This window comes from Chlorocebus sabaeus, chromosome 24 (genome assembly GCF_047675955.1).
Source record: "Chlorocebus sabaeus isolate Y175 chromosome 24, mChlSab1.0.hap1, whole genome shotgun sequence".
Classification (NCBI taxonomy): Eukaryota; Metazoa; Chordata; class Mammalia; order Primates; family Cercopithecidae; genus Chlorocebus; species Chlorocebus sabaeus.
The window spans coordinates 58,683,903-58,705,009 of NC_132927.1; positions in this window are offsets into that span (position 1 = coordinate 58,683,903).

Sequence of the window (21,107 nt, forward strand, 5' to 3'; positions counted from 1 at the left end):
GAAGCAAAATCGTGAAAGATAATGCTAAGTAGCTTTGTATTTATCTTATATTTATCTGGGAGTCATTGAACACTTTGAGCAGGGGAATGAGATGGTCCTATTTGTATTTTAAGAGAATCTTGGCCAAGCGCGGCAGCTCACACCTGTAATCCCAGCACTTTGGAAGGCCGAGGCGGGCGGATCACGAGGTCAGGAGATCGAGACCATCCTGGCTAACACGGTGAAACCCCGTCTCTACTAAAAATACAAAAATTAGCCAGGTGTGGTGGCGGGCGCCTGTAGTCCCAGCTACTCGGGAGGCTGAGGCAGGAGAATGGTGTGAACCCGAGAGGTGAAGCTTGCAGTGAGTGGAGATCGCGCCACTGCACTCCAGCCTGGGTGACAGAGCGAGACTATGTCTCAAAAAGAAAAAAAAAAAAAAAAAAAAGAGAATCCTATACTGGTAGCCAGGAGGGTTACTATGAGTATTTTGAGAACCAAAATTTTGAGAAGGCAATTAGACAAAGCAGTGAAAAGATAATGAGGGTCTACAGGAGGACAATAATGGCAAGGATAGGGAGAATGGATTCAATATATCTTTAGGAAGTAATTAAAATATTTTTATTATTAGGGTAATAGGAGGGGGGGGGATAGAAAAATCACCACTCCCCATTTTATTTGATGAGGAACTAGACAGAGATGTCATCTTTCACTGGGAATGAGGACACAAGTCTCAGTGAGCCATTCGAGATGAGGAACCAGATGGATATATGGGAGAAGAGAGAAAAACAGAAGGTTACTTTTTCTAAGTGTGTGTGTGTGTGTGTGTGTGTGTGTGTGTGTGTGTTGAAAAATCTGATTTCTAAATTTAATTGGATTGCAAAAAAAGAAAAAAAATTCTCAGGCTTCTTTTAACAAAAGCTGGTAATTTAAATACATAAAATAGCAGTTTTGTTATACTTATTATTTAATAATTATATGAATAGTTCTATAATCAGAGAGCAACAAGAGTCATGAAGAAATAGAGATGGATGGCATTTGTCCTGTAGTTCTCCAGATAGATATGATAATAAAGGAATAGAATAGATTTAAATTACTTCCACTTTCTACTTCTTTCCCATGCCCTCTTGGCTTACATGTCTTTTTTATGGTGGGGTAGGATAGGCTTTCTAAGAGAAAGGTACCTTTATGACAGGAAGAAGGAAGAGAAAGCAGGATACATCTTTGGTACTTGAATAATATTAAAATAGACCTATAATAAAGACTTGAGCAAGATGAAAGGGTATGACTTCATTAAAGATAATATATAGCTGTATAATAAATTACTTAAGTGGTGAGGTGATTCAAAAGAAAAACCTGATAGCCTAGTACTTGAGTTGTTCTTTCCTCTCACTTGAGAGGCACAAGAATAACTGCATGGAGTGAGAAAAATAGTGGGTGATGCAAAGATGTTTCAGGAATATGTGAAGGGTTTAGTAAGTGTTGCTCTTAGCTCTGTATTTAAATCACCCCTGCTCTCCATTCCCTTTTTTCATAAGAATCACCAGTACAGGTTTAGTTTGTATGGTTTTCTTCTCTCCTTGACATTGCTCTAAGGAAAGTTTATTGTTAATGAAATTGAGGCTGCCTTACTAAACGCTTGGCAGAGCTACTCTAAAAACAGAAATCTTTTGTATTCTTTTGAGGAACAGCAAGAAAATTAGAGGCTGGGGAAATGCTGATCTCTCTGAAGCAGTATTGCTGGGGAGTGGGCTAAAGTGGGGTAATAAACTCTAGATAAAAAAGTGAATGATGATAGATAGAAAGAAGGAAAGAAATGAAATGAATCCCGGGAGAATCTCCAGAAGAAACATGCTTGGGGATGTAAGATTGATGGCCAAAGTATAACTCTATTGTTCAACTGTGGTTCTCAGCAACAGAATTTCAAGAAAGGCATTGCTGTTATTAGAGAAAAATTATATATTCTTATTTCCTTTATTCATTTATTATATAAAATATTTTTATGCAGAAATGTGCTAGTATATCTGAAAGGAACTTTTGAAATGTTTTGTGTTTGATAAAATGAAATGAAGCTGAGAATCTCTCAAAGAAGAGAGTAACAAGTAGAATCAACTTTGTAACAAGGGATGGATTTAGTTGAATCTTATGGTTTGAGAAAACGGTGTAAGAATGTTATATTCTTATTTTTTTAGCTTTTATTTTAAGTCAGATGTACATGTGTGCGTTTGTTACATAGGTACACTTGTGTCGTGAAGGTTTGTTATACAGATTATTTCATCACAACCTATTAAACCTGGTATCCATTAGGTAATTTTACTGATCCTCTCCCTCCTTCTACCACTCCTCCCTCCAATAGGCCCCACTATGTGTTGTTCTCCTCTGTATTTCCATGTGTTCTCATCATTTAGCTCACACTTATAAGAAAGAATATGTGGCTTTCTGTTCCTTTATTATTTCGCTAAGGATAATTACCGCACTACCTGATGATACTAACATGGTCTGATTATGTCTGTTTCCACTGCTGAAATAAGCTCTTTGAGGGTAGGAACAAAGAGAATGCTTCTTTGAATTCTCTCTACCTAGCATAGTATTACACACAGAAGCTGAGCATAATAAACCTTTGTGAAATTGAAAATGTACCTGCCCTCCTGACCAACATAGAGGGGGAGCACAACCATATCATTTGTGATGATATTGTGATATCATTGTGATGCTGTTGATATTTTTGTTCACCACAGGATATATACAGTCCATGTTCAATAGTAGCAAAGCATAGTTTTTTGCTTCTATTGAACATGGACTGTATATAACCTGTGGCGAACAAAAATATCATTTTCCATTGGCTTTCGCTTTCTTCAGGTTGAAAGAACTCAAGAGATAATGTCCCCTGTAAGCTCAGCTCTACCTGGATCCTAAGCCCATCTCTATCAGGTAGATATTAGCAATTACACCTGTATCAATTAGAAGAACTTAGAGTTATCTGAGTTGCTCTAGAATTGTTATACTTTAAGTCAGCTGAACTCCTAAGAGTATCAAGAACGAAGGGAAAGGAAATTCTTTTCCAAAACCTTACATTTTAAAGACTAGTTATTTTTCACTTTTCTGGGAATTCTTTGGCATGAAAGCTTTGGGGTTTTCAGATTATATAGGCGTGTGGATTTCCTGTTGTCGCAGCATATTTAACCACAGTTTAAGAGTATTTTTCTCCTGTATTACCTTATTCACACGGGTTGTATTTTTGAAACCTGAAACACATGGTAGAAACTATACATTAGAAAGCAGGGAGGGTCTGAAATACACAGCACTTTCAGCATTTAGAACCAAAATGCCCCCAGGTAACTGATGGCTACCCTGTCCATTTGGGAACCAAAAATATAAGAGAAACTATTAAAATCATACAATGTTCTTAAATAGTAGCATAGAGAACTAAATTTAAAATCAGCCACTAGCAGCTAATTACAGTATCATTGATTTGTTCTATGTTTTATTAATCTGTTGGTGGTAAACTGGAACATGGTTTGGGGCAGGATTTGTGTTAAGAGGTGGAGCAGCTGCTTGCTTATTTCTTCAGTGACACTTGCAAATGCTTTTCTATGGTGACCTCTATCTAGCTTAAATTTATGTAGCTTGGTTAAATGTCAAGCAAGCTAAGTGGTGCATTTCATTAATGAAAAATTAATGAAAACTTTGGGCTGGCACGTACTACTGTTTACAATACATATAATTCATTAGGAAGACATCCGTCAAGCAAGGGCCTTGGCATGGATCTGGTGGCATTGTAAATGGGCTTTATTCTCTTCCTTCCAGTTAATGAAAGTTCAAGGCTGGGAAAAATACTCATAAAACAGATTTAATAAGTCTTTGGGGGAAGTTTTACAGAACACAGTATATGAGTCATAAATATCACATGCAAAATCTATTTGGCCCAAATTATTTAGGATTAGAAATGACTATAACTTACTTTTATAATCAAAAAGTGCTCCAGTGTTTAGATCAGGAGGTTAATTCCAAGCAAAAGTCACACATTCTTTTTACCTTGTAATTAAGTAGGTTCCATCTTGAACAAAACATTCAGAATTTTAAAATATTATTTTTTTTCTAAATTGTGATATAACTGGGGACCGCATCCCTAGATATAGGACATAATTATTTATTTTCTAAAAGTCTCCAAATAGTGAATATTATTCACATTTTGTATATACAGTTTCTCTGATCCTGATGGTCTGGTGACACAGTTTGAATATATATCTCTGCCCAAATCTGCTGTTAAATTGTAATCCGCATGTTGGAAATGGGGCCTGGTGGGAGGTTATTGGGCCATGGGGGTGGATCCCTCACGACTGGCTTAGTGCTGTCTTTGTGACAGCAGGTAAGTTCTCGTGAGGTTTGGTAGTTTAAAATTGTGTTGTACCTCCCTCCCTTCTCTTGCTCCTGCTTTCCCCATGTGATGTGCTTGCTCTAGCTTCACCTTTCACTATGAGCAGAAGATTCCTGAGACCTCCACAGAAACTAGCAGATGCCGGCATCATGCTTCCCGTATAGCCTGCAGGACTGTGAGCCAATTAAACTTCTCTTCTTCATAAATTACCCAGGCTCAGGTATTTCTTCATAACAATGTAAGAATGGCCTAATACCTCTGGTTACAAAAGATGGTAGACAATTAAAAAATATGATTTCCAATAAATGCTTTCTTTTGGCACGAGTAATCATCCCTCAATATTAACATAGATGACAGTGTTATTGGTCTCCTCTCTGTTTTTATCCCTCTCACTATTTTGCTTAATCTTTCCTCAGCTTCACTGTTATTATTTTTGAATCTGTAAGGAGAAAAATAAGCTACTAGAGAGAGACAAGCTCCTGGTCATGTAGGCTCCATGTGGGTGAGAACAGGTATTTTGTTTTACTCAACACTGTTTTCTCGGCAAATACAAAAGGGCCTGATACAGAGACATGACTCAAAAATATTTGCTAAAATATTTAAAATACTTTTTATTTATTTATTTATTTTTATTTTATTATTTTTATCTCTTTTTTATTTAATGTTTTATTTTATATTGTTAATTATTATTTTAATATTTGCTAAAATATTAAAACAACAAAAAGAGTGATCGTGTCCCAAAGTTTGGTATTGGAGAGATGGATTATTACCTAAAAACATAAGTTGTAGGATGATTAGTTGCCAAAAAATAAACCATATCAACTATGTGAGGTATAATTTGAGGGAACCAAGCCATCTCTTTTGACCTGAGTTACCAAGCAAGTTATTTCAGAGAGTGGGATTTCAGTTGGTCCTTGGAAAATAAATTGTTGCATGACAGTTCTTTACTGTCCATGTCCCTTTGGTGGCAGAAACTCTTTCTAGTGTTTGTCACAAGATGTAAGTGTTCAGACATAGCCATGGAAGCAAATATGAAAAAAAGAAAAGAGGGGAAACAGAGAAGGGAGAACAAGTTAGAGTGCCCAAATCAGAACTTACACTGTGATTATAGATTGAGGTGAATGTGATTGAAGAATTTGGCTGCAACAGAAAAGATAAGGAGGGAAGGCTAAGAGAATGGGAATGTAGTCTTTGGAGCCAAACTTCATTTGCTGAATGTCAGTCACTACCACTGACCATGTTTGTTACTCTGGGCGAAGTACTTGAGCTCACTCTGCCTCTATATACTCATTTTAAAAATAAAGATAATAAAAATACCTCCCTCATAGAGTTGCCAGCATGATTCAATAAATTAATGTTATAAAGTTCTAAGAATAATACCTACCACATAGTATTATATTTATGTTTAATAAAAAGAATAAGGTAATTGTGGAGAACTCAGGTAGCCCAGGAGATAAACAAGTCATTTAAAATTTTGAGCAGTGATGAAAGATTATAATGGTGGGGTCATGGCAAGATTAACTTGGCAGCAACATCTATATAGAAAGGACTCATGAAAAGAAAAATGGCGGACAGAGACGTCAGTTGATGAAAACCTTTAATGGTCAAGTAATAAAATGTTTTGAGTTTATGGTTGAAATGGGAATCTCAATTTTGCTGAAAATTTAAAAAGGAGAATGCCTGAATAAAATGGGTGGAGGGGTCAGCCCACATAAGAAGTGAGATTTGTAGTCATTAGAAAATTACACCTCCCTTCCTTCCCTCTCCTCTCACTTTTCTGCTTTAAATAATGGGGTTATAGCTCAACTGTATCCTGCATTTCAGCACACTTAATAATGTGTAGTATTCTTAAAGTTGGCCATATATGGAGTCATGGATGCCTGTGTTCTGACACTAGAGACAATGGTTTTATAGATGTGGGTATGGCCTGGGCAGCAGAGCTTTAAAAGTTTCCCAGGTTATTCTCACATGTAGCAAATTTAAGAACAGAACCATCAATAATAAAGCAACTTTCTTTGCATTCCTCTTTATTTGCTTTCCCCTACCACATGTATACAACTCCCTAACATTCTATATTTGTGTTTCTGTGGGGTATCAAATGGGGTGGCATCCTGAATCCCCCCCTTTATCCTATTCTTCAAATTTCCTCTCAGCAATCAGGAGAGTTAAATGCCAAGATTAGTGATCTTTCATTTTTCCCTTATTTGTTGTGAAAGGTTTATGCAGTTGTGGAGTTTCCCTTAATAAGGATGTATGCACCTGAATTTGGGAGATAATGCACTTAAGTTAAACTATATGATAACTGTATGGATATATAGACCCATCTGAGATGTTTTCAACTGGTGGTGGTTTAGTGGGCTTTAGGGACCCACGACTTTATTAGAAGAGATTCTGAAACACAAATACATCTGTAATTGGAGTTAAAATTGAATCTTATTTTTCTCTCTTTCTTGATAATTGTCTACTTTATTAAAAAAAACAATGTTAGGATTATTTTGGTTGTAGGAGGAGGAGTTTTATAAGAGGACACCATGAGATGGTGAAACATGAAGACCAAAACCTGTTTCAGAGGTCAAAAACGGAACCAAAGAGCTGCCTCCAACACACAAACGTGTTCTGTTTTCCCCACATAACATAGGTCTGCACATCATTTTAGATTTGAATTAGTTAAAACATTACAAGTTGGAGTGGAATGCTGCTTTACATGAAATATTCATCTCCAAATTTTTGTAAAACGGAAGAGTTTATTCATGCCCATAAGATACCAATAAGCCAGAGCTGAATAGCTGCCTCTTTAGGTGTGAACACATATCCATCTTTTTGCCAAATTTATCATAAGCACCCTAAGGGAAAAGCTTACTTGTTTTATTTCCTCTTGCATCTTTCTTGGCTAAGGAGGAGGAGGAGGAGGAGGAGGAGGATGATAATGATGATTTTTTTTAGATATAGCAAGGAGGTACAAGTTAAACAAAAGCATATATTTCAGTCTATATTGATTTCACAAGTGATAAAAGTAGTAAGTAATCCTGCTTTGCCTCCTACATTTCTTATTTTCTTAGCAGAATGCCATAGGTAATGTGATCTGTGGGCTAGATTTCAGTGTTACCTCCTTGCTGAGTTGATATCAACTCTCACTATGCTCAAGTAAAGGTCTTGGCTGTCAAACAGTATCACTGCTAGCTGAAGACATCAGAATGGCAGCTGCCAGCCTACACACTGTCTGTCATCAGGAAGCTGATAGTCATCCACAGACTCATTGAAACAACAGGATCTCAGAATATCACCAGATGGGGCAATCTGTCATGCTCAAGCTGTAGAGGACAGGATGAAGGTTCTTTATATGATTTGAGAGTGCCAAGTGCCACATCCCTTCAAAAGAGAGGCCAAGGCCTGCCAATCATGGCAATCGTTGCAATTCAAAAAGGTCAGATAGTCTTGTCTTTGTGTATCAGAAATGCCAACTTTCTGTCAATGATGAGGTCAAAAATCTGTACTAGATTAAAAGCATTTGTGCCAGGAGCCTCAGACTTCCAAAAGGTCAGCATCAGTGCCAGTCAAAATTCATGTACAGAATGGAAGTTAACTTCTGCCTAAACTTAAATGAAATAGCTTCTTTTTATTTCCTCACTGAATAACCGAGTCCTCTGTAACTTTATCATCAAACTCCTCCTAATTAGTCTTGGGTGCTCTATGCAAACAAGGTTGTAGAAATGGTGACAGTTTTTCTAAATCGGTGATTCTCAAACTTGAAGGTACATCAGATTGGGGTGGAGGGCTCATTGAACACAGATTACTAGACTGCACCCTAGATTTATGATTCAGTGGGTCTGGGATAAGGCTTAAGAATTTGAATTTAAAATAAATTCCCATGTGGTGCTAATGACACTGGTCTGGGGACCATACTTTGGGAACCACTACCCCAGATAGTCACACACAAAGAAAAAAACAAATGTCATGGGGCTGTGCTTTCCATATGTAAATAATAGGCATGTAGACAATTGTGAGCTTTTACTTTTATATTAATTTTTCTTCCTAAAGTGTTTGGCTGTTCTTGTTAACATTCTTTGTATAAACATTACTACATTTCTTGATCGCCATGTTTTCTAATATTAAGCTAAGAGAATTTCTAGATTATTAAACAAACACATCCACACACACAAGCACAAACACATACATGTCAGTATAGAAGAGGAAATGCTATTTGCATTGGTACTAGTGATATAAATGATGAAATAATGGTATTGATAAAATTCCTGGATCACATAGGAACAACTACAGCAAAATGCCATGCTTGGTATACTGTCAGTGGCTTTAAAATTTATTCTTTCTTCTATTCTTAATACCTGAACAGATCTCCCTGCTGACCATTGTGGCTGTCTACTTGACGTCTCCACTGGGGTAAGCAGACATCTTGAACTTAACTGATATGCGAGATAATATTTGATCTTCATTCCAAATTTGTCCTGCTAATGTCCCCATCATCTTATTTCATGGTATCTCTAACCTCCTTGTTTTCATTTTGGATAATAGATGTCATTCTTCTGTCTGGTGCAACTAATCCATTACCAAGTTCTACTGGTTGATTCTATGTATAAACTATATTTAAAAATTCGTTCATTTCTCTTTGTCTCCTCCAGCATCTATGCTGAACAACAAACATCTTTCTCCATGATTACTACATAAACCATTTTTTAAAAAATTTTCTGTTCTGCTTTTTGTTATTAACCTGATAATGTAGAGTATACTTTTTATCATAAATGTTTTAAGCAAGTATATGTTATGAAAAATGGAAGTTGTTTCCTTACTCCCCACTACTTATTGTCCCTTTTCCCCCAGGGAGACTTTTTTTTTTTTTTTTTTTTGAGAGAGGGTCTCACTTTGTCACCAGGCTGGAGTGCAGTGGCAAGATCTTGGCTCACTGCAGCCTCCAATTCCCGAGCTCAAGTGATTCTCCAGGCTCAGAGAGGCTGGAGACTCACTGTAGCTGGGACTACAGGGACAAGTCACCAATACCTGGCTAATTTTTTTGTAGAGACGGGGTCTCGCCATGTTGCCCAGGCTAGTCTTGAACTCCTGAGCTGAAAGCAGTCCACCCACCTTGGCCTTCTAAAGTGTTGGGATTACAGATGTGAGCTACCATGCCTGGCCTGAAGGATACTTCTGATAAAAATATAGTATATTTCTTTTACATTCATTTTCATATGAAAATATATGTTTATATATATGTGTGTGCTGTATGTGTGTATATATGTGTGTATATGTGTATACACATGTGTATACACACACATATGGGGGCTTACATCTTCTTTAACACTTGTATGCTAATAAATCCATTGTTTTAATCTGGTTTTATCTACTTAGTCTTTTTAAAATTTAACATAGTGTTCTATAATACAGATGTACCCTTCTTTATTTGACTCTACTAATATATGTTTAGATTTTATTTTCTATTTTTCTCTCTTTCACAAGCACTGCCATGATCATATTTTTACATAGATCTCTGGGAATAAGGGTAAGCATTATTTATTATTTTAAATTTAGAATAAACATAAAAAATTGTATCATCACACAAAAAGGCTGTTGCATTTGAGAATAAAATCCAAGGTACTTCACAGGTATAACAAAGTCCAACCTTCTAGTGCCTGCCTCACTTCTGATCATGAGACAACCTTCCTCTGCCTCATTCTGCTTCATCCACATTTAATTCTGCCAATATTCCGCATTGTTTTTTCTATGTCATGCTCGTCCCCTGGAAGGCTCTTTTCCAACTTTTTTCTGGTAACTCTGATTTTACCATCAAGTTTCATTTACATGCTCAATCCTTGGAAACGTGAGATGTATTCCAATGACTTTATGTCCCCCAATTAATCGGGGGAAATTTGTTATAATGACTTTGTCTTTTATAATATTTCCCTTCCTTAAAGTTCTTACCAAAATTTGCATCTTTGTTTAATGTCTGCCCCTCCACTTTACCCCTTAATATATAAAATTCCATGAGGGTCATGAAATGTCATACGCAGGGTAGTAACTCAATGAATATTTTCTTGAATGTTAGCTGCTGAACTTGCAATGACCCAGACGTCCTTTAGCGCTCAATCCCCAAACAGGCAATTAGTTTTTTTATGATACTTCCTGTGTATAGTTGTTTGTGGGTCAGATTGCTTGGCTTTGGGCTATTTTTTTTTGAGGAAGAGCTTGTATAAACAGAACTGAACTGATGACATTCCAAAATTCAGGGCACACAGTCATCAGCAGTCTATAAACATCCCCTCTTTTAAATTTTACTATATTGTACTTTTATTTATCATCCTCAAGCTCATCCTCCAATAGTTATCCACACCTATGTTTTGATGTATGTTTTTTCTTTCCACAATTCATAGTTTATTTACATACTCATGTATTTCTGATAAATATATTGTAGCATTTTATATGGTTTGAAAGATTGACACAAATGAAATTTAGCTGGAAATCTTATACAATGTCTGTTTAATCATTCATTATTCTTTCACATCCATACATTTAGCTGTGTGTGGCTGGGTGCAGTGACTCTTGCCTGTCATCCTAGCACTTTGGGAAGTCAAGGTGGGTGGATTACTTGAGATCTGGAGTTTGAGACCTGCCTGGTCAACGTGGTGAAACTCTGTCTCTACTAAAATACAAAAATTAGCCCAGCGTGATGGTGGGCACCTGTAATCTCAGCTACTTTGGAGCTGAAGCCAGAGAATCACTTGAACCCAGGAGAAAGAGGTTGCAGTGAGCTGAGATCATGCCACTGCGCTCCACCTTGGGTGATGGAGTGAAACTCTGTCTCAAAAAATTAAAAAATAGTAAAATAAATAAACTTTAGCTAGCTATGTGTAAAACTAAGTCACCTTTCCGATCATACTGCACAGTATTTTACAACGTCTATGTGGCCCATTTTACTTATCTATCCTCCACTGATGAACAGCTAAGTTTACCTCTAAATTTTTGTTATCAAACATGACACACCACTAGACATTTGTATATATGTATCCTTCCACATCATGCAGTGCTTTTTCTAGGGTGTGTAAGTCAGAATGGAATTGGTGAGTCATAGATATACTTTTATCCATGTTAATGTTCCCCCAAACTGTCTCTTCTTCCTAGGCTCACAACTTGACTGTACTTCCCAACTCCCTTTGCAGTTGGGAATGGTCATGTGACTTGTACAAGCCAATGAGAGATGGATGAGAGTAACATTAGCCACTTCCAGGCCTGGTCTATAAAGCCCTTCTATGTGCCTTTCTTCCTAATCTTTCCTGGCTGAAATGGTTATGAGCTCAGGGAATCCCTTAAGAGCCACGTAATGAAGAGGAAAGAGCAACATACTGGAAGGAACCTGGGTCCCTGAAACACAGGTCACAGAAAAACCAACTGACAGGAAGACTGGCAGTGAACTGCTATGTTAGAGTTTTATTCTATTTAAATAACTGAAATTTTGACATGTATTTTTTTTTCATCAGTATCTAACATTACTCCAACGAATATTGTGCTTATATCCAGTTCATCCTAAATAAATCCAGATTGCTCTCAAAAATGGCTGAACAAAATTACATTTTCAATTACAAGAAGATTCTCATTTCCTCTCATTCTACCCAATGCTTGATATTATCTGACTTTGTAATTTCTCCAACAGGTAGATTCAGAAGGAAACCTCAGTTTGATATTTTTTAAATTTGCATATTTCTAAGTGCTGGTGAGGTTACCTACCTCTGTGCATATTTATAGATTGTTAGGGTTTCTATGAATTGTGGTTTATATCATATTCCCACTAATCCATTTGCTTTTTCTTATTTTCTATAAATTCCAGACATTGAAGCTTAGTTGCTTTTAAATGCTGCAAATATCTTCTCCAACCTGATATCTGTTTTATAACTTTGTATTTTCTTTTTAAATTGGACTGATATCTTACATTTTCATGAAGTTTAATCTACAAACTGTTTCCTTAATGTCATTTGATTTATGGCTGTGTTTAAGAAATCCTTTTAGTCCTAAAGACACACATATAGTCTCCTATATTTTCTTCTAGTAGATTTAAATTTCTTTTTCATGTTTACATTTCTGGCCTGTTTAGTCCTAATTTTTAAGTATGATATGTGGTAGAAATCTAATTTCTTATTCTTCTATATATTGAGCTAATTTTCTCAATACTATTTACTAAATACAGTTGTTCCTTGACCTGTGAAAGGGTTACACCCTGATAAACTCAATGTAAGTTGAAAATATGATGTGAAAAATTCAGTTAGTTCACCTAACCTATGATATATCATAGCTTAGCCTAGATTACCTTAAATGTGCTCAGAACAAGTACATTATGTTGAGCAAAGTCATTTGACACAAAGCCTGTGTTATAATAAAGTGGCTAATAGCTTATGTAATTTATTGTACTGAAAGTGAAAAATAGAATGGTTGTATGGGCATTCGAGGTACAATTTTTACTGAATGCATTACTAAATACAGTTGCTCCTTGACTTGTGAGGGGGTTATACTCTGATAAACTCAATGTAACTTGAAAATACGATGTCAAAATTTCATTTAGTGCATCTAACCTACGAGATATCATAGTTTAGCCTAGATCACCTTAAATGTGCTCAGAACAAGTACATTACCTTATAGTTGAGCAAAGTCATTTGACACTAAGCCTATATTATAATAGAGTGGTGAATAGCTTATGTAATTTATTGTACTGAAAGTGAAAAATAGAATGGTTGTATGGGCATTCGAGGTACAATTTTTACTGAATGCATTACTAAATACAGTTGCTCCTTGACTTGTGAGGGGGTTATACTCTGATAAACTCAATGTAACTTGAAAATACGATGTCAAAATTTCATTTAGTGCATCTAACCTACGAGATATCATAGTTTAGCCTAGATCACCTTAAATGTGCTCAGAACAAGTACATTACCTTATAGTTGAGCAAAGTCATTTGACACTAAGCCTATATTATAATAGAGTGGTGAATAGCTTATGTAATTTATTGTACTGAAAGTGAAAAATAGAATGGTTATATGAGTATTTGAAGTTCAATTTTTATTGAATGCATACCACTTTTGCACCATTGAAAAACTGAAAAACAGTAAACTTAGACCATTGAAAGTTGAAAACTATTTGCAATTCATCCTCTTGAAATTGATATACACTAAATTGGCATATAAGTGCTTTGGTTTCTATACACTCTATTATGTTTATTGGTTCTATTTATCTATTATTGTTTCAGAACTGTGCTGTTTCAATTCCATAGATTTGTAACATGACTGAATGTGATAAAAAAGTTCTTCCTATTTTGCTCTTTGAAAAATTATATGTCCACTGTATTAAACTTTGTTCTTCCATAGAAAGCTTACGATCATCTTATTTTTCCCCCAGCTCATAAATATAATTTTAATTGGAATTTAATTTTATTTTATTCAGTAACTTGAAGAGAATTGATATCTTTACAATCCCACTATGTCCATTTATTGAGATCTTTTATGCTCTTTATTAATCTGAAATTTTTCTCTACACAGATCTCAAACAATCTTTATGTGATTAACTACTAAAATCTCTAGATACACAGGAAGGTAGAGATAGAGACAATAAATTGAGATATTATAAATAGTATTTACTTTATTGTATTGCATTTAAATTGGTAATTACTGAAGTGTAAGAAGCTTATTAAGTTTGTTTATTGATATATTATCCTGTAGTCATGCTAAATTCTTTTATTAGGTTCAGTGTATTGTCTCTTGATATTCTTGTATTTGAAAGGACAAATATTTACACCTCTTTTTGTTTCTTCTCCTTATGTCCCTTGGGCATAACTTTAAACACTATGGTGAGCAATAACAAGAACAGAAAGTAGCCCTTTTTTTTTTTTAAATCACCCTGAAGGGGATGCTTCTAAAGCTTCTCTCTTTAGAAATAATGCCTAGTGTCGATGAAGGTAGATTGACTTTATAAAGATAAGAGAATTTGTTTGTAATACCCGGGTGTTTATGTTTATCAAGTAAATTTTTTGAGATAATTAAGAGATTTAGCAATCTTCTTAGAATCCTGAGGGATGAGGAAAAAGTGAAAGTCATAGATCCCAATAAGATACAGTTTTTACTCACAAAACATTTTCAATGTATTCAATGAACAATTCATATGTGGAATGAGGTATTCCCCCATGAATGAATAGCATAGCAGACATTACACTGTGCACAAAGGTACTATCTTTGTAGTTTACGTATATGCTTGTACACATATCAGTTAATTTTAAAACTTCATCTTTTGAAGATGGTAAATTTCAAGATTCTTATGCAATCAGTGGGAGGCTTGTGATCTCAATATTCTATATATGTCTCTGTCTTTTTATTTTCTCTCTTGCATCCTAATTTTTATCACATCATTGCCTATATTTAGAATGACCTTACAATCAGTCCTCATCTTTTGAAATCTCACCTATCACTGAAGGTGGAGTTTAAATGTGCTCTCCTTCCAGAAAGAAGTCTTCATGACTATGTACAGAAACAATTAAATATCACCGGTTTTAGATTCGTTCTTGTTTCTATAACCCTATGAGCGCTATACTTTGCATTAGCTTTAACTCTTGACAAGCATGTACTGAGTTATCACATGTATTAGGTACTAGAAATACAAAGATGAAAACAAAAGTGTTGTGCCTGCCCCTAAGTAAGTCAGAGTCCAGATAGGGAATTACACATACTTGCAAAGAAAATGCAATGTGATAAGCTCAATAATTTCAGGAACTGATGAAGCACAAAAGAAGGAATGAACAATTATATGTGGAGTATAGAAAAACCTTCACAGAGAAAATAGTAGAAGCTGGAAGAGAAGGGGGAAGGCATTTCAAACAGAAGCCACTGTATCTGACGGAGGATTTTGAGGCATGAAATAATATGTTTTTGCAAAACAATGAATAGCTTGAATAGTTGGTTGAATATACAGCACACATGAATGTGGGGAGTGGGCAGAGGGAATGATGGGAGATGAGACTGGACAGGTATGTAACATCCAGTTTGTAATGAATTTTATACATTACGCTAAATATCTGTGAATTCATTATTTAAGTAGTGAAGGCCTATTGAGAGGGTTTATGCATGAAGAAAACACAAGCAGATTTATACCTGGACAAGATTAGTCTGTCACCACTGTGAATGATTTATGAAAGAGTGGAAGAGGGAGGAGATACCAGAGGCAGCTACTACTGATAAACCGGGTGTGATGATAAAATTGTGAGACTGTAGCATCTGAGAGGAAAGGAGGGCAGACTTAGATGATGTTCATAAGGCAAACCCAGGAAGACTTTCTGAATTATTAACAGAGATGTATAAGGAAATGGGAGTTTTCTTTTTTAGGTACTATTCAGAGTGAGTGTTACAGAAAGAAGAGTCAGTTTTATTGGATTTATTCAAGATTGGTATGTAGAAATAGAAAACGAGAGAGGAGGATTAAATGTATGAGATTGCAGCTCAGAAGAGTACAAAAATAAGAGTTGTAGGTCTTAAAAAAAAACACCTCACATCGTCATCCATATGGTAGCTGGAATCATGGAGGTGATTAAGACTGCTCAGAATCAGAATATGCAGTGAGAAGATCTCTTAAAAGAAAGCCCTAAGTGCTACCAAATTTAGTGTGGGAACTGAAGAAGTAAATCCATGAATGTAGCCTGAAAAGAATAGTCAAAGATATAGACGAAAAACAAGTGTTGACATAAAAAACACAATTCGGGGAATATCTCAGCACTCTGTCCCTAGCAAATTCTGTCAGCATTCTCGCTGGGTTTAAAATCCACTTAGGCGATCCTTCCATATCCTGGTTTCTTAGTTCCTTGAGGGCCAGTATATATCATATTTTTCAAATGTGGCTTACAATCAGAGGCTTAGCCAATTAATTTAGCATGTGAAACCAGTCTTTAACAAATAAAAGAGGAAAGGAAAAGATACAGCAAGATTGGATTTTAAAAAGTATCAGGGTGTAGTGCGTGAAATGGGTATTATGACATTCCTGCGAATGTGAAGCTCTCTTGTTCATTCATAGAGCAAGCATGTATAATCCCACCCTTTTCCAAATTCCTGAAGCACTTTCTTCTTTGCATCTTCCATAGGACATTTATAAATTCTGTAGTCCTTCCACTAGAATAGAAAATCCCTGGCAAAAAGGAATATTAATGTGTGATTCTTCATTATATCCCCAGAATCCAGAACAGTACTAATTAGACAAAAAGAAAAAAAAATAAGTTGAATAAGTAAAATGAATGAACACATTCTTCCTGGTATCATAGAATTTTCTTGTTAGTAGAGTGCACTTATTGCCGTGGATAGATCCTAGAATTAGGATTAATTAAAATAAATGTAGCTATTATTTATGTGTTGAATATAGTTTTCCCACCAAAAATATCAACTATCTTGAGAAAAGTGGAAGCATCAAGCTTAATTATTTTTACAGCCACTAAAATATGTATTGATATTTGTAGTCACTGTAGAATTTCTCACAGATAAGATGGAATCATGCTTGTTAAAAATAAGAATTAAAAAAATTTTTCTTAATCAGAATATACTTTGTAACATGAAATTACTGAGACTTTTCACTTGTGTTCTAATAATTTTACTATTTCTACATTTCTCTTTCTTTATAGAATATTTTTCCTGTTATTTCTGCTACTAACTTTTAATATTTGAGAGCAGATGGCCTTGCTACAACAGCAATAACCTATAAAAAATGGTGTATACATGACCATATGAACACGGTTTTAATTATATAATCAAAGGAAACATATTAACTGAAATGGCACATATATAACTGTATGTCTAATTATTTTACTGCATTGAAATTATTCATAAATAAAAGTAGTACACACAAGAATATAATATTGCATTTATACAACCAAACCAAATTATTAAATAGTTTATTTTTCTTTTGTTACTTCCCCAATAACCATAATTACTATCAGTTTCAAAAACATTCGCTTTACCATATGGGATATAAGCACAAATGCACACAAACAAACACAGTCACACACTTAGGGATACTCAAGAACTGGCAATAAGTCTGCGCAGAAATCCACTAAGAAGATTGTAAGCTTGGTTTCTGATTCCAAGGTATCGAAGTATCCTGTGACCAAAAGAAGTATGAAACTGTAAGCCCCCTTAACCCCTGTACTTCACGCTATTCCACCTAAAACTGTTTTGATTCAGTCTTCTTCACAAGCAAAAGAAGACCTATTGACCTCAGTAGTGTCTTATGAGAACTTAAGAGAGACAACAACTCTGTTGTGACTATATGCTCTTTGAAAATTCTGTGCTTGTCACTACCCCTCACAGAAAAAGTAGGAAAAGAAAAAAGAAATGTTGGTGAATATCTACTTTTAAATCTATGCAAACTTGTTTTTGTTTTTTTGAAACGGAGTCTCGCTCTGTCGCTCAGGCTGGAATGCGGTGGCGCAATCTCAGCTCACTGCAAGCTCCACCTCCCGGGGTCGCGCCATTCACCTGCCTCAGCCTCCCAAGTAGCTGGGACTACAGGTGCCCACTGCCACGCCCGGCTAACTTTTTGTATTTTTAGTAGAGACAGGGCTTCACCATGCTGTCCAGGATGGTCTCGATCTCCTGACCTCGTGATCCGCCCGCCTCGGCCTCCCAAAGTGCTGGGATTACAGGCCTGAGCCACCGCGCCCGGCCCTATTCAACTTTTTTAACATTAAATTAAGAGTCTTTGTTCAGTGTTAACTGAACACAAAATAATAAATTTCCTGAAATGTTAAACTGTTAAAATATTTTGATTTAATATCCCAGAAATGCCACCTGTAGTTCTGTAGTGTGTCATGATCACAAGTTATAAAGCTTGTATATTATAGGAAATTGAGTTTTCAGATAATCTACACAGAGTGTTTTTCTAAATAGGAAATTCAGATTGTTCATGTAGCTTGTAAATAAAATCATGATCCTAAAGATCCACCACTCTGTAAATTAATGGATGTCCCAGCGTTAACTCCCTAGAACGGTGTGCAGGACAACACAGTGTTTACCCATAATGAGGATTCTCTTGTTGGACAGAAAGTACCAAATACTTTGAACATGTTAGAAACACTCTTTCAAGTACTTGGCAAAGAGAAAGCTGAATGCAATTATAAAGTAGAACAGATCATTTCACAGAAAAAGCTAAAATGGCAAACTATACCTAAGTCTTTATTTAGCCCGTTAATTTTAACCCCAGAGTTATCTCTTTTTATTTCTTTTTTACATTAATATCTGGAATAAAAAGAAAAATAAAGCATCTAGTCTATTTTAATCTTAAGTATTTCCATTTTCTGCTCATGTATTTAATTTTCTTATTTTGATTTTTCTCTTTTCTTTTACTTTATTTTTCCCTTTTGGTTTCCACATCTAAAGAATATAGTATACAGGTGAGATATATTTTTGCTATAAGAATAAGAAACAGATTGTAATTATGCATGTTTTTAACTAGAGTCCAAAAATCATGTTCTACAATCTACATTTTTCTCTTAGAGGAGGCTAGGTGTGAATTGGATTTTCTGTCTCTATATTGTTACATTGTGTTATAGTGAGAATTAACAGAAGTGCTATTTATTGACCAGAGAGAGATTCATAGATTTGTGTATATCTCGTATCATTATAATAGCCCAAGGTCTGGTTCTAAGCTTCTCAGTCTCTGGAGCCCTGCTGTATCAGAGCACTTCAAGTTTATTAATAGCTCTGGAACTGATTACTCAATTCACAAAAGTCTGATGTACAAATTGCCAACTTGTTAGAACTAAAACTGTGAAAGGGTGCCAAATATTCTCTCTCTAAAAGGAAAGGGTCATTGGCTGCCAAAATTTCATCAGAAATGTACTTGAGGAGCATGGCATTGCAGCAAGAGGAGACAGCTGGATTACATGAGAAGCTGCTCAGTTTGACAACCTGATGTATCCTTCTCCTGGGTAAGAGTATACATGCCAAGTTAATATAAATATTGCTGCCAACGGTCAGATATCCTCTTCTAATCCTTGTAAAAGGCACATCAATAACTTATCGTGTGTAGATTTTCATTTGTCTAGACTTTGTAGAAACTACATGCATTTTGTTAACAATCTTTCTTTAACCTGAGAATATAAGACGTTTACATTTTGGTGTAATTGCAATCATATTCCCATCTAGGTTCCTGAGTCTATATTTTTATGAGACCAGGTGGGCTTTGGCATTCCCAAACCTTCTTTATGTCTCCCCCACTATTGTTTACAATGACTTCTATGGTTTAACCATATCCATCTGTGTGAATTTTACTTCTACTGCTGCTAATGGTACCACTACTCCTATTGTGATTCTTACTACCACAATTTCTACCAGCTAAGAAGCATAAACAATGTCAGCTCTCATTTAATCTTCACAACACAACTAGGGGGTAGGTATAATTATTATTATAGTATCATTTTACAAGTAAGGAAACTAAGGTTTAGAGAAGTCTAAATAGAAAGTGGTAAAGCTGAAATTTGAACTCAGATATATGTCTTCAATCTGGATTCTCATTCACAGTAATTTTGCTGTTAATTTAGGATGGCGCTCTTTAACATCCAGAGACTTGTAAATGTCATTAAGCCATTGCTGAGATTTTTTTTTAAGAAAACTAGAAAAATTGAGTGGCATCCAAAAGTTGCTTTGGAACATAGATTTTTCTAGATAAAATATTACAAAGTAGGGAGCAACTGTAATTTATGTAGCTTTAAATCCACGAGGGTACAGTGACCCTGGTGAAATTGCTTGCCATGTTAGACTTGTCATAAATATATTGTGAGAATATTTATAGAGTATGGTAAGTGTATATGGAGCTTAGCAAAGCATAAAGCAGCAAAGACAAGGTGCTTGCCCTGAAGAGTTGGTGATTCAATTTAGATGTAGACGGAATACTGGATACCTATAAAATATTAATAGAGAGTTGGTTGATTGACTTATAACCTCAGTCATGGTACCATAAATCAGATGGTTACACTCTAAACATCTAATGAGCTGCTGGGTAGATCAGCAAGACCATGTCTGGCTACTATGACAGCTGCGGGTGGCTTTATTTTGAAATAACATGGGAAGTGGCCAAAAATTCAGGGAAAAATGTAATAGATAACTGTCTACATGGCATGCCACACACTACAACATTCTGAAAAGGACAATTATACAAAGTCATATTCGAAGGAGACTTTTTCATTGTTATTCAGTGGGGCAACCTTATTTTTCTACTCCGAAAGGGAGTAGAAAAGAAATTGTAACGCAGATTTTTAAAATCAGAATTTATCTGAATTTTCATCAGTTAACTTATCTTTTACTTACGTAGCTATCCCTTGATATTCACCACATCCTAACCCCATGAATACCAAAATCAACTGATGCTCAAGGCCCTTTTATATAAAATGATGTAATATCTGATTAGAACCTATGCACATGTCTAGTTTACTTTAAATCATCTCTAGATTACTTATAATACCTAAAACAATGGAAATATTATGTAAAATGTTGTTATATTGTTTTGGTTTTATTTGTCTTGTGTTTTATTATTGCATTATTAATTTTTAAAAATACGTTTGATCCATGATATGTTGAATGCCCATAAGTGGAGCCCATGAATATATTGAGGAACAGCTGTATGCTAATGGTATAATTATTTTAAAAAGTCAAATAAAGTAGAAGAATATGGGCATCAGTCACAAAATGTCAGTGTCTGTACAGTAGATAGAGAAGATGGAGCTGTGGAATGA